Source organism: Rhipicephalus microplus, unplaced genomic scaffold (genome assembly GCF_043290135.1).
Source record: "Rhipicephalus microplus isolate Deutch F79 unplaced genomic scaffold, USDA_Rmic scaffold_25, whole genome shotgun sequence".
Classification (NCBI taxonomy): domain Eukaryota; kingdom Metazoa; phylum Arthropoda; class Arachnida; order Ixodida; family Ixodidae; genus Rhipicephalus; species Rhipicephalus microplus.
The window spans coordinates 2,794,042-2,807,214 of NW_027464598.1; positions in this window are offsets into that span (position 1 = coordinate 2,794,042).

Sequence of the window (13,173 nt, forward strand, 5' to 3'; positions counted from 1 at the left end):
GCCGTTTTTTCTGGCCACGCCTATATCGCTCTGTGCAAAAGTATGTCACCAGCTGCGACCTTTGTCAACGTCGAAAACGACCAACATCGCTTCCAGCTGGATTTCTTAACCCTATTGAGATCCCCGCTGAACCATTCTACCGCGTAGGGCTCGACCTTCTCGGGCCATTTCCCACTTCTGAATCCGGGAACAAATGAGTTGCCGTGGCGACCGACTACGCGACACGTTACGCGATCACCCGCGCTCTTCCAACCAGCTGTGCTACCGATGTCGCCGACTTTCTACTACATGGCATCATATTGCATCACGGCGCTCCTCGACAGCTCGTTACTGACCAAGGCCGATACTTTTTATCTCGCGTCGTTCAGGATATCGTACGTTCCTGTTCCACGAACCACAAGTTCACAACGGCATACCATCCACAAACTAATGGACTTACAGAGCGCCTGAATCGCACTATCACGGACATGTTGTCAATGTATGTTTCTCCAGACCACCATGACTGGGACGCAACGTTACCCTACGTCACCTTCGCTTACAACTCCTCCAGACATGACACCGCAGGCTATACCCTGTTCTACCTTCTTTATGGACGGGAACCATCTCTGCTTTTTGATACACTCCTTCCCGCTGGTTCAAGCTCCCCTGTCACATACGTCTGCGATGCCATAGAGCAAGCCGACGCAGCACGACAGATTGCCCGAGAACGACTCATGCTTTCTCAAGCCTCTCAGAAAGATCGATACGATCGTCACCACCACGAAGTTTCGTATGCACCAGGTTCTCTCGTACTCTTGTGGACCCCATGTCGTCACATCGGCCCCCCAGAAAAACTTTTATTTTGCTATGATGGACCATACAAAGTCCTTCGCAAGATCACCAACCTAACCTACGAGATACAGCGAGTCGTCGACGAAGCGCACTCAATGCCACCACCATCCACTGCTGTGCACGTCGTAAGACTGAATCCCTGTGTGTCACCCAACACTCCCCTTTCGTGACAAGCACCGGGTCGGTGCTTTAACGCCGCGGGGTAGTGCCACAAGGCAGTAGTGGGATTGGGTCATAAAGCGGTAGAGGGTCCCTGGCTGAAAGAAAAGACTACGAAGTGCATAGAGACTGGTTCCAGCCCGTCAGTGCGCCAGGCATTATCGTCGCGTGTGATCGTCGTAAATATCTGTAAATATACGTTTCCTTGTAAGAATATATAGGTATCTTTGCCAATAGACAAAGCGGTGAGGCTTTTGGATTGGCAAACCTGCTTAAAGAGACTTCCCGTCAAACCTGCTTAAACGCTTAAGCAGGCAAACCTGTTAAACGTGACTTACCGTCAGGGCACTGCCTTTTAAGCAGTGCCCTGACGGGAAGTCAGGTTTGCTTCCGCAGGCTTTCGGGAAATCGACAGACCATACACGTCAGTATACTATGGAGAGCGTGCGCGCTTTCGTCCCTGATTGAGTGCCTGTCAATGTACCAGATATATTGACCCTCAGAGCGGCTTTCACTTATTCATAAAACCCCGTACGTGATGCTAAACTTAAATGAATTATTTAGATTCCTGGCATAGTTTTCAAGCATAGTGCTTGCATAGAAAAGCACATATAGAGAATTTTTCTCTCTTTTTCATAGTTTTGTATATAGTTTCGTTGAGAATGCAATGGGGATCCTCCGGCATTAGGTATCTTGTTGCTACGGCTCTGTCTGAGCGGCTGTTCATGGTGAGCAGAGAAGAGTATAGTATGCTTGCCTTATTCTTCAAATTGACTTTCCAGGGTATCGTGCGCATGCCCAACTTTTTTGTCGTTGTTGCGGAATTCATTAAGGCAACGAAGTCTTGGGTCTCAAAAAGAAATGCGTTGGACTTTTGTGCTGCTATGCAGTGGTTCCTTGCGTGAGGCCTATTTTTCATCAGCAATATTCCTACTGTTCGGCGTACCTTTCACTGCTTGATGGCACCGATAATTTAAAATAAAGTCTGTGTTACAAACTGTGTAGAAGACCAGGAGCAACTTTATCATCATCATCGAAGATTAGACCGGCATTCGGAATAAAGAAGAGGTTAACGGGTGGGCTTCGCCATGGGCACGGCGGCTCGCCCTATTTCTACATTTTGGTTCCGTGAAACCCGGGAGGAAGGACCTTTGGAGGTGAGACGGAGCTGACTTCACGAATTTCGACCACCGTCGTAGCCTCGAGGATTTTTGTAAAGCCGCTGTGGGTAAAGCTGATGTGCGAGGCCTAACCAGCGCTGAGACTTGGGAGCACGAATCTGGTTGCAACTAAGACTACTAGGAGCGTCGATGTACTGACATGTGTGCAGACATCGTCTGGAGGCTCGCGAGACGGGAGCCCTCACGTCTAATTTGGCTCCGTCCTGACTCACCCTTCACGACGATGGCCTGATATTCACAAGTCAAGTCAGTCCATAGGTCAACGACGTGCATCTTGACAGTGCCGCCCCATGAGTGCAGATATCGTCCTGAGGCTCGCGAGACGGTAGCCCTCACGTCTTCTTCGGCTCAGTCCTGACTCGCCCTTCACGACAATGTCCCAATATACACAAGATCATAAAGAACGACAGCCCGACCGAACCTTCTGCGAAAGATGCCGTGTGGACTCCGACTTCACCCCATGACACGGCCTGCCAGTGATCTCTCCCATTTCCGACACTGGACCGGATCATATAGGCCCTCTACGAAAGGCGGAGTCAAACACGCAAGGCCGTCACGCAGGTCATCGCAGACATCGAACGTCTTCGCCAATAGGATCACCCACCAATCTGTGAGTTACGACGTGTTCACCGAGTTTTGATCGAGCAGTCAAGGCCACCTCTTAGAGCGAAAAGAAATGAAAAAGAAAAAGAAAAGTCCACGGTGACAAAAAAGCAAGCCCCTTGTACAGCGCCAAGCTTCTGCTCAATGAGAAAGGTGCACAAATCAAGATTGAAAAGCAAACATACGGCACTGCCGATCACCGCGAAGCGGCGAAATGCCGAGACAGTGACATAACGTCGAGGGAAAGGATTACTGTCGATGTAATTCTTGTTTATGCATACCAGAATTTTCGTGGCATCGGGGACACCACCACAAGTTTTGTGCGGCAAACTATTGCACAGTTGGATATATCGTGTTAAAAGAAATCAAAGCGCCTACTGTAAACAAATGCGCAACACTCAGTGGCTTCAAGCTATAAATTGAGGATCAAAAAGGTTCTTTCATAATGGGTAACTTCAGTGGCACGACCAACTATCTGTGATACATGTTAGTACGTCATTACATCACTAATCTTTGATAACTAGCACTCATTGCAGAGCGCAAGTGACTTATATGTCATATGAAGTAGTTTTATTCCCCGAGATTATTGTGTGTAGTAACTTTTCTGCGCTAGCACTTGTCTTAAATCACAAACACATGCTACCATAGCTGTCTGCATGCCAGCTTATTGTTAGGTCTCTTGACACAAAATGAACTCTGTGTTCATTTGCCCGTTGAGCTCAAATCACGGAAAACGATAGTATCAACTTGCAAGTTGAGTCCACGGTACCACGCTCAAAGCCAGCATGTGAGGATAGATTGCGCGTTTCTACCTTAAGTGGCGGCCTTATAACAAACACATGATTCTGACACATAAAAAAAGCCGTACATGTGCGAGTAACTAGTTTACTTATTAGACACATTCAAATGACTGGAACAGAAAATTAGGCAAGGAAAAGCATAGGGGACATTTATTGTTGTCTTTAGGTGGATTGTAGAAATTACTAGACGATTCGAAATGAAATAAAAGATAATGAACGTCAGTCATTCCATCGGCGGCATTTGAACCTATAGTTGTCCAATTACGCGTCCCACGAGCGATTCGCAATGTAATTCGTTGCGCATGCCACTATCCAAATTATTGATTGTCACCTGCTTTAATACATTTAAAATTCTGTCATAATGATTACAAAACACCTAAAGACAACGGTCAATGTCTTTATGTCTAACTGTGTGTTGCATTCAATTGGTTATAACCAGATTTATTGCATGCCGAATGTCAGGCGCATCATGACGGTCTACGCAACAATATTTTGCTTGGAGGATGACAGGTATCTTATTTATTATACAAACACACTTATTGCGTTACCAATCACAGGTAGCAGATGACTGACGGCTGAGTTTCCGGCTGAGTTTCCATAGCTTCAACAAGGCGTCATAGTAGACGATTTTGCAGCATGCCCTGTACGCAGTGTAGAGACTCACACATTTGAAACAACCCAAACGTTGTTGCTGAGTAAACTACATCAATGTTGTTGTTATGTGTTTTTGGTGGAAACAACGACACCATGAAAATGCACAGTGCTGTTACTAAAATCAAGAAGTGCGATGAGAGCGTGGCTTACCGAAGAATATCCGTGAGGGAATTTCACTGTCTTTCTAGCTTGTCGTTTTCCTGTTTAACTCCTCCACCCCTTCCTTACATCCCTATCATCACCTGTTTATTAGCCTTATACGTATTGGGATGTGATAGTTTTCTTTAGTCAAGGATGGCTAGTTGTGAGATTTCTCCGAGGTTTTATTCCCTTCTCTTGTAAGGCGTCATGTTTATTATGACTTATCGCGGCACGATGCATAGTGCTGCATAGATTCATTATAGACTTCAGGTGTTCCGATGAATGTGAAGTGCGACTTTGTGTGTGCCTGCTTTCCTTTCAGTCTTTCAAACTCCCCCAATCATTTTTTCTATGCAGGGTAGCATAGCAGCTCTCCTAGATTGGTAAACGTGTTCACGTTTCTTTTCCCTTCTGTTCCTTCCTTCCCTTACAGGCTCACGAAGTAGTGCAGTCGCACGCGGCTGCTGTTCCGGGCTGTACTAAGTCCGCAAATAGTTCGACTTTCGTGCTTTTATTATAACAGCAGCTTCTGAATTTTCACAGCTGCTCGCTTAGCTAAGATACCTTTAGAAATACGTGCAAAGCACATAAACTGTGAGTACCACTTATTGCCGAATACTTCTGCCACTTTCCCAAATCGGGGGATTTTCGGTTAGGCCTTGGGTGTTTTTCGGCTTCTTGCACTTCCTATACGGCCATGGTCGTCTTCAAATTGCCGAAACGTCCCTGCAAGTGAGTTACTGAACGCTTTTACGAAACTGTGTGAGAAGATCCCGTGCAATTTGTGTTGTACGTGGAGAAAACGCCGAGAGTTACTATTTCGCGGAAGAATCAAGCTTGTTTGCTTACACCACAACAAAGCTGCAACGTTGTACCACACCCGACGTTCAAGTGGGAAATGGAATGTAGGACTTCGAGCTTTTTGGAATGCTCTCATTTGTTATGATTGCAGCGCTTTGGTTGATTGCTTGTGTTATTCTTGCTTCGCGTCTTTCGGCGTTTCATTTTTTGTATGTATTTTTTTCTTCGTAAAAGTTAGAATGTCGTGTTATATTTTCTTTAATTGAGCAGCTTCAATGAAGTCTTCTGAAGCGTTGTCAAAGATTAAAGAGCAGTACTGCTGAATTTCGCCGCATGTTCTACCTCTCTTCAAGCCCACGACTGAACAATGCCCTTATGTTAGTAGAATATTGTAATATTTGCCCATCTCCTTTGAACGAAAACTCTACGTACCAGGAAATTACCTACATTTGCTGACCACACTCCACAAAATCTCGGTGTATGCCACAACCGACATTGACATCCTCGCCCAAGTCCATGCCTCCTTATGATGCAGGAGGGCATGACAACAAGTATCTAAGGAACTGGAGCTTGAATGATATTTCCTTGGTAAAATGATCGTTCTTGCTCGTGGGGTATTTCTGACAATTTAACTTCAGGAACGCTTCGCCGCTGACGACGCCCGGCAGGCTGAACACCAATGGGCCACAATGCCTGGCGTTATTGAGAGCCGGCAGGGGTCAGCATTCAGTCAAGTGCGGCTCAGCCGCCACCGTAGGAGTTTAGAATGCAATACGACTTGACCTCTGTTCGTTTAGCGCTGTTTCTTGACGAGGAAAGCGGCACGCGCTTGCATTGCTTCATATACATTTTCAGACGAGCGTAATGAGTGGTGCTATCATTACCTTTGTGAAACACTGTTAATTGAGGAACCAAGCTCACAAATGGATCAGGCTGAACGGGTAACTAATGGTGTCATTAGCCTTTAGATTTTTACATTATTGTAAGGCAGCGCTAGTTACTTTTCAGAGCTACTAAATGAATATGAGCCATTTTTGAGAGTCCGGATATAAACGAAGGGCAGCTCATAGGACTTCCATTCAACCAGGTGGTTTGTTCGAAGCCTTGATTGATGGAAATTTTTTATCTAGCAAGATATTACTACAAATATAATGAGCTAATTTATTTACACTATATGTTATCAGTCACTTTATGCTAGCAGCGACATATTCAACTCGCTACCACGAAATTTAAGTAGATCAAAAACAGCTAGTGTTTAAATAGAAGTTGTTTAGAGCACATGCATCACTAAAAACAAAAAAAAACGAAAGCAAAGTAGCAAGCACGTTTCGTCTCAACAATTCATTGCATCTACCTCATAAACTTGTTTACTCACTGTATTTATTTATTTGTCTATTCATGCGAACACATAGTCAGAGCAGGGAGACCAAAAAAAGAATAGTACACACAGTGAGCACGTTTAAAAAAATAAAACGAAACAAGAATGCAAGACAATATAACAGAAAGATGATGATTTTGTTGGGCCTAGAATAAAAAACAAAGCGAGAGTAATGTATATTACGATATCGATTCGATTATGAAATGTCATTCAGTCATCGTTTTTCCATCGTACGAGGGTAAATACGAGGGTAAATAGAATTTCCAAAATGCGGTCTAGCAAAATAAGGTGTTAATGCTTGTTGTCTACGAAGATGTGTAGTTCAGCTTAATAAGAGCGATAGATGGAGATATGAGGGGAGTCGTGAATTGTTCGCATAATACAGTATGAGAAATCCCGGCATTTTCTTCTGTCTTCTTTTCTCGAGTGTTTCAATGTGATTAGTTTTCATGCGTTCTGTCGGGGCATGCAATCTCGATATTTTGTTGAATATAGATCTAACTGTTGTTCGCGGCACCCTCTAAAAGCGGTAGTTTTCTAACGCACAAAATAAAACATGGGCCCAAATTTCAATGTTACTTTCTCAAGGGCATCGATGCTACTTTTAGTATACGAGACTCAAAAATTTCATACATATTGAAGTCTGGTTCACTACTTAACATACTTCACACTGTTATAGCATAAAACTTATCGGTAGAAGGGGCTTTGCTAAATTATCGCCCCAAAAGGCATAATTTCCTGAAAGATATTGTGCAGGTACAATCAATGTGCACTCTATGTTAACGTAATGTTCAAAGTGACTCCCCGATACTTGAAGTCAGTTACACCATGCAGAGGAGTTAAAACTTATTTATGCCTATGACGTAAGAGTGATTTTATGTATAATTCGCATTACTGCACTTTTGTCTGTACTAAGTGTCATTTCCCGGCACATACTACATTCTGAAATATTATTTGAATTCTGCAAAACTAACTTCATCGCTGACAGAACTTTTCTTTCAAAAGCATGCAATGATGGGCAATCACAGGTGCACACAAAATTCGGCAGTGTTAGCATTGTTACTAGTATAAAAAATAAAGCCATAAAAACTGGGGGGCCGTTAAGCTTAGCCTTAGAGAGTTGAACGCAATAGCGAAATCCGGCCCTTCGTGATCCCTTCAATTGCCAAGTGCATACTTGATAATATGTTTTGTTACACACGCACAGGCACACACACACGTACACGCGGGCGAATGCTACATACAGATTTTTTATCTAAATCAGGAGCTGTGTGACCTCCAAGGTACACGCCACGCCCTTGCCATTTAGAAGGTGATAAAGAGTCTCACAATGCCTGACAGATGACAGCAAATTATCTAGCGTTTGCTATTTGCTTGATCAACGCCTCTGTAAGGACATGGTACGTTTTCCGCTCGGTGAACATAGTTGTTCATTTTCGGACCTGTTTAAAAGTTCCTGTGTGTTTTTAGCGGCGATGGCTGCACTATCCCGGCCAATTTGGCGTAGTTTGATGGCGCTCAAATGCGCCTACAAAGCGCCGAATGGGCTCGATTTCGTCGTGACACCTGTTGAACAAAATGCGTTAAGGAGACTCCATCCACTGCATGGCATTTGTGTAGTGTTTTTTTTTATTTCCGCTGAAGCTGCAATTAACATCGTGGCTTTGTGGTAGGACACTTGCTTGCCACGCGAACAGCCCGAGACCGAAAATTTCATCTTTAATTTGTTTGCTGCTTCTTTGATTTTTCGCTCACGGATGATTTTTCGCTTTAAATTAATGGTGCCGACGCCGGTGGCGGAATATCTGCGACACGAGCTCTCTAGCGCATACGCCTTAAAATGTCCTTACAACTGATGCCCCTAGCAACCACATTTTTTTACAGTGGTTGCTTGGAGTGATTCTGTGATTGACTTCTGAACTACACAGCACACTGTGTTCGAATAATTCATCTTCAAATGAGAAAGTGCATAACTCCCTTAAATGTTCGATCTATTAAATATGTTCCAGACGCCCTGCCTAAATACTACATTGTGGTCTGATAAGAATTTCAGTGTCGTCATTGATGTACATGTTGGTGCTCCCTTCTGCACGGGGACATTGATGTCTGTGGCTTTGGAAGTATAACGTTCGATCGATATTCTTCTTCTATTGATGTAGAAAGCATTATGCGCAGCATACTTCTGACTGCAAAGATGCCTTGAGCGCTGTATTTAGTTGGCTACTCAGTGCAATTGAAATATTAGTTGCCACTTTCCATCACTCTGGTCCATTCATAAGGCTTTGTTTTCTTCTAATGGTTCTAAGAGACTTTCTTTGCCTGGCGAAGTTTAACGTGTAGCTTTGAATAAAAAAAAGTTTGTTACTTATCTTTGCGTTTTGTTCATCAAGTGCTCGTTGGTTTTTTTACTATTGAAGGGTATAAAAAACGAAGATAAAAGACAGCGACGTAGACACAACGCTTTTTATGCTCTACTCAATCGAAGTCAAGCATCCTAAAAAAGCTTGGGCAGCTTGTTGCACGTTTTGTTTAACATGTCAATCAATCAATCAATCAATCAATAAATCAATCACTGAATCAATCAATCAATCAATCAATCGATAAGTGTTTATTTCTCACCAAAGGTATGTACAGCAGAGAAAAACGAGAAGAGAGACATAAGAGATTCAAATGATCCTTATGTAATATACTTTGTTAGGTTGTATGTGTTCGTGTGCATATATAAACATGCGTAAGATTTAACAACGTTGGGTGCACAGAACGTTTAAAATATGCCCAGTTACCATTGCCTTGCCACGCCACTGGAGACACGTTTGACACGAACGAAACTTTCTAACGGTCAGTATGGACGTAGTAAATGGCACTTCAGTTTACTTCACGGGTGGTTTTGTTTCGAAAGCACCACTGAATAACAACAAGAGGCTTACAGAATACATAAAGATTATTCGTGTGGAAATTCAAGCATAGAGAAACGTTTTCTCGTGAATACTTGAGAGCAGCAGATTTCTGTCGTCATGCTTTTTAGGGGTCACTATACATTCGAGTGAACTTGGCACGATGTGGTATAGTGACACACTCCCACATTGGTACCTACTAGAGAGAAGATTATGTCACGATGGAGGCTTCAAGAGACCAGAAATCATTCAACAGGGATACTCGCCAAAGCACATGCTTCAAAAAGAAAACTTTTCTTCGCGAAGGCAACAAATGCCTTACTTAGCACTATGTATGTCTACTATTATTCCCTACTTTTTAATAACTTCTTTTTATATCTCTTTCTCCCTCTTTACACGTTTTTCACTCTCCAAGTTCAAGAAAAGTGTATCAGAGAAAACCTCATAGGTAGTGAGAGGGTGGGAAGTAAAATAAAGGACGGCAGGATCCTCGCGTGTCAAATGGGGTGCTTAACGAAGAAAACCAATAATAATAATAATAATAATAAATATAAAAAGTGGGATGGGTAGGAAGTAAAAGATTTGCTTTTATATGGTTTTTATCGCGTCGGCAGGTTTGGAAACCTCTGGGAGACTGGGCTTTGGATACGCTAATGACACCACAAGTGATAGCTCCATATGGACGAGGTGAAAACCTACATTGATATACAACCAACCTTGAAACACTGGGTCGTCACATTCTTTGGAATCTAAGTATATAAGGTGCCTATAAGTGGATATGACGATTTCGCGCGTATTCATTAAACTTTATTCAGTATATTCAAGACAGTAATACAATAGAAAGAAAAAAAAGCGTATACTACAGAAGGAGGTCCCAAAGTAAAAACTGTCAGTGGGAACTCCTCTTAGAACGAGTATCAACAACGTAAAGTAAATATTGTCAACAATGAAACTATTTCAATATAACAAACTGGCACATACGCAATATGCTTATCAATGGATGTTCATACATAGTGAGCATACAAGCATACACATATTTACAAATATATTTAAACCAATACGCATATAAAGACAGAAATAGAATCAATCGATGCGTGTGGTTAGCAAAAATGTTTTCGATGACGTCGAAAATAACATAATGAAGGGCTTCATTTATTAATTGATGGAAGTGACTTCTGGGGTAAAATTGTAGTAAACAACGTGGTCATGTTGTTGTAGTTAGCATTTACTTTTCTGAGGAGCGTGTTCGAACTTTCAGAAAGCTTTGTGTTATTACTATTGTGTTAATATTATCGCGGTGATAAGAAGGAAGCACAAAAACTTGCGCGAAATGAATGCTTCCTTACTATCTTTATGGAGAACACTATTTCGTAAACTTTTTTTCTTATTATTATCCGTGCCAATGGGTAGTGCCAGTACCTCAGTTGTCTTGACCAATGACAAGGACCGTAAAGTTGAAATTTCTCAAAGCATTAGAGGACTAAAAGAAGCTCTACTTCATCCAGGATATTTCTTAAGTACCTGCACCTTTCTCGAGCATTTCTAAACGTCTATTTAATTGCTGGCTGAACTGTACGAGAGGATCATGTGGTAAGACGCAACCTGCATTTTTTCCGTGGTTGCTAATGTCGCTAAAAGTCAGCGAAACCAGTTTTCGTACAGGTCCTCTCTTCATCGGGGTGTAAAGAAAAGACCACTATCACCGTTTGTCTGAAGGAAAGGGAATGACAACGTACACGACAAGATTTTCGCGTTATTCACGTAGTGACAAGATTGTCATACTGCTCAAACTGCCTTGCCCTCTTATACCTATTTCCGTCTTCACAAACTTAAAGAGGCGATGACGAGGGCACCAAGCGAAGGTGGCTAGATAGATAGATAGATAGATAGATAGATAGATAGATAGATAGATAGATAGATAGATAGATAGATAGATAGATAGATAGATAGATAGATGGATAGATAGATAGATAGATAGATAGATAGATAGATAGATAGATAGATAGATAGATAGATAGATAGATAGATAGATAGATAGATAGATAGATAGATAGATAGATAGATAGATAGATAGATAGATAGATAGATAGCAACGCTCAAAGTGACGGATAGTTCTGGTATGACGTAGCAGAACAGTTGCGCTTAATGAGTGTTTTGCGCTGCCAGTTTCGATTTCGCCCTTAAAATTCGATAAAGAATATCTGTAACGACGTGTAACTTTTCTGGTCAGCCCAATGGGATGGCTTTATGTTCTCCCATAGTAGAGTATCTAGTACTCTGAATCGTTACCCACTTCTTCTAAACACACCTACGAAATTACGTAGGTCGTTGATTGACGCGCAGTACAATATTGTAATATAAATGCGTGCTCTCCGTCAATAGGTAAAGAGGTACTAATGAGCTTCTGTTCGTTAGCCGCGCAAGTGTTATTTTAGCTGTGGCAAAGTATTTCCGCCTCAGCATCGAGTTTGTCGGCTAAAAGTATAGACGATTTACTATCATAGAACTCCTGTAAAACAAACTTCATTTATTAAAAAAACTGCATATCACAGATGTACAGCGCTCGGATATTTTATGACAAAGTGTTCCTCTTCATCTATTGAAGAAGAGCGCTAGGATCCTTTCTTGTAATCAGTGAGGTAGAAGTGACGGTGAGGAATTAGTTTAAGAAACAGCATGGCAGAGCAAAAGTACCCTGCTGTGCTATGATATGTCAGATAATCCTTCCGCAGGAGGCGTGTATTCTTGCGTGTCTCCGCCAGTGCCAGCTACATGAAAATAACTAAATACTCTTTCTATATTTCCGCTCCTTTCCATATCGCACTTTTTACCTTGTATTGTACAAAGTGGCTAGAAAGCCAGTGTATGTAAACGCAATTTTCGGTAACGCGATTGATTAGTTGTTTTCATCCAGGATGCGATAGATAGAACATGGACCAGAATGAGGTCAGTACGCTGCCAGATGTGCTTGTTTCTGGGGAAGCGAGCTCGTAGACGGAAGCATTGCTTTTGAGTTGACAATATTTTCTTCATACTTCTGAATTAAATAGTAAGATTAGGACGCAGGGTAGATGTTTGCTCCACAAACAACCGATTAGAGGTTTATAAGAAGTGTTTGATTGTTTCTAGCACTCTTAACTGTAGGAGAGCAGTGAACAGGCCCTCAAACTGTCCACGTGTATTTCGAAAAAGTTTGTAACAATTTAGAGCACTAAGTACTCTACTATGGGAGAGCAGGAAGCCGTCCCGTGGGACCTACCCTTGATGAGACCCTGTCAACACGGAGTACGCCTAGCAACCCACCGCAAGGAAAAACACTGGTTGTCACAAATAGTTAACGTAGATCTACGAAGTAAAAGTTGATAATGGAACGAAGCCTTCTATTTTGTACAGGTTGGCCACCGTTAATTTTGTTCTTCTTAAGCTTTAACTCTTTCATACACTTTGAGTGATGCAGAGTATTGTGTCCCTGTTTTACGTTGATGTGACCTATTATTTTGTTAAAACATATACACACTACGTAAGCTCTGCAGGCAGTATTACGCACGGGTGTCTCACACCTGCCCTATACGACTATAGGCCATGGTAAGGGGAGCCTCGACAGCGTCGATGTGCATGCATGGTAGTAGTGAGATTTAATGTGATTCTAAGACGCTGTTCATGATCCAAAAAAGCGTTAATGTAAATGACGGAGTTAACTCAATGAATGGCAAAAGTAATCAGTAGTTTTC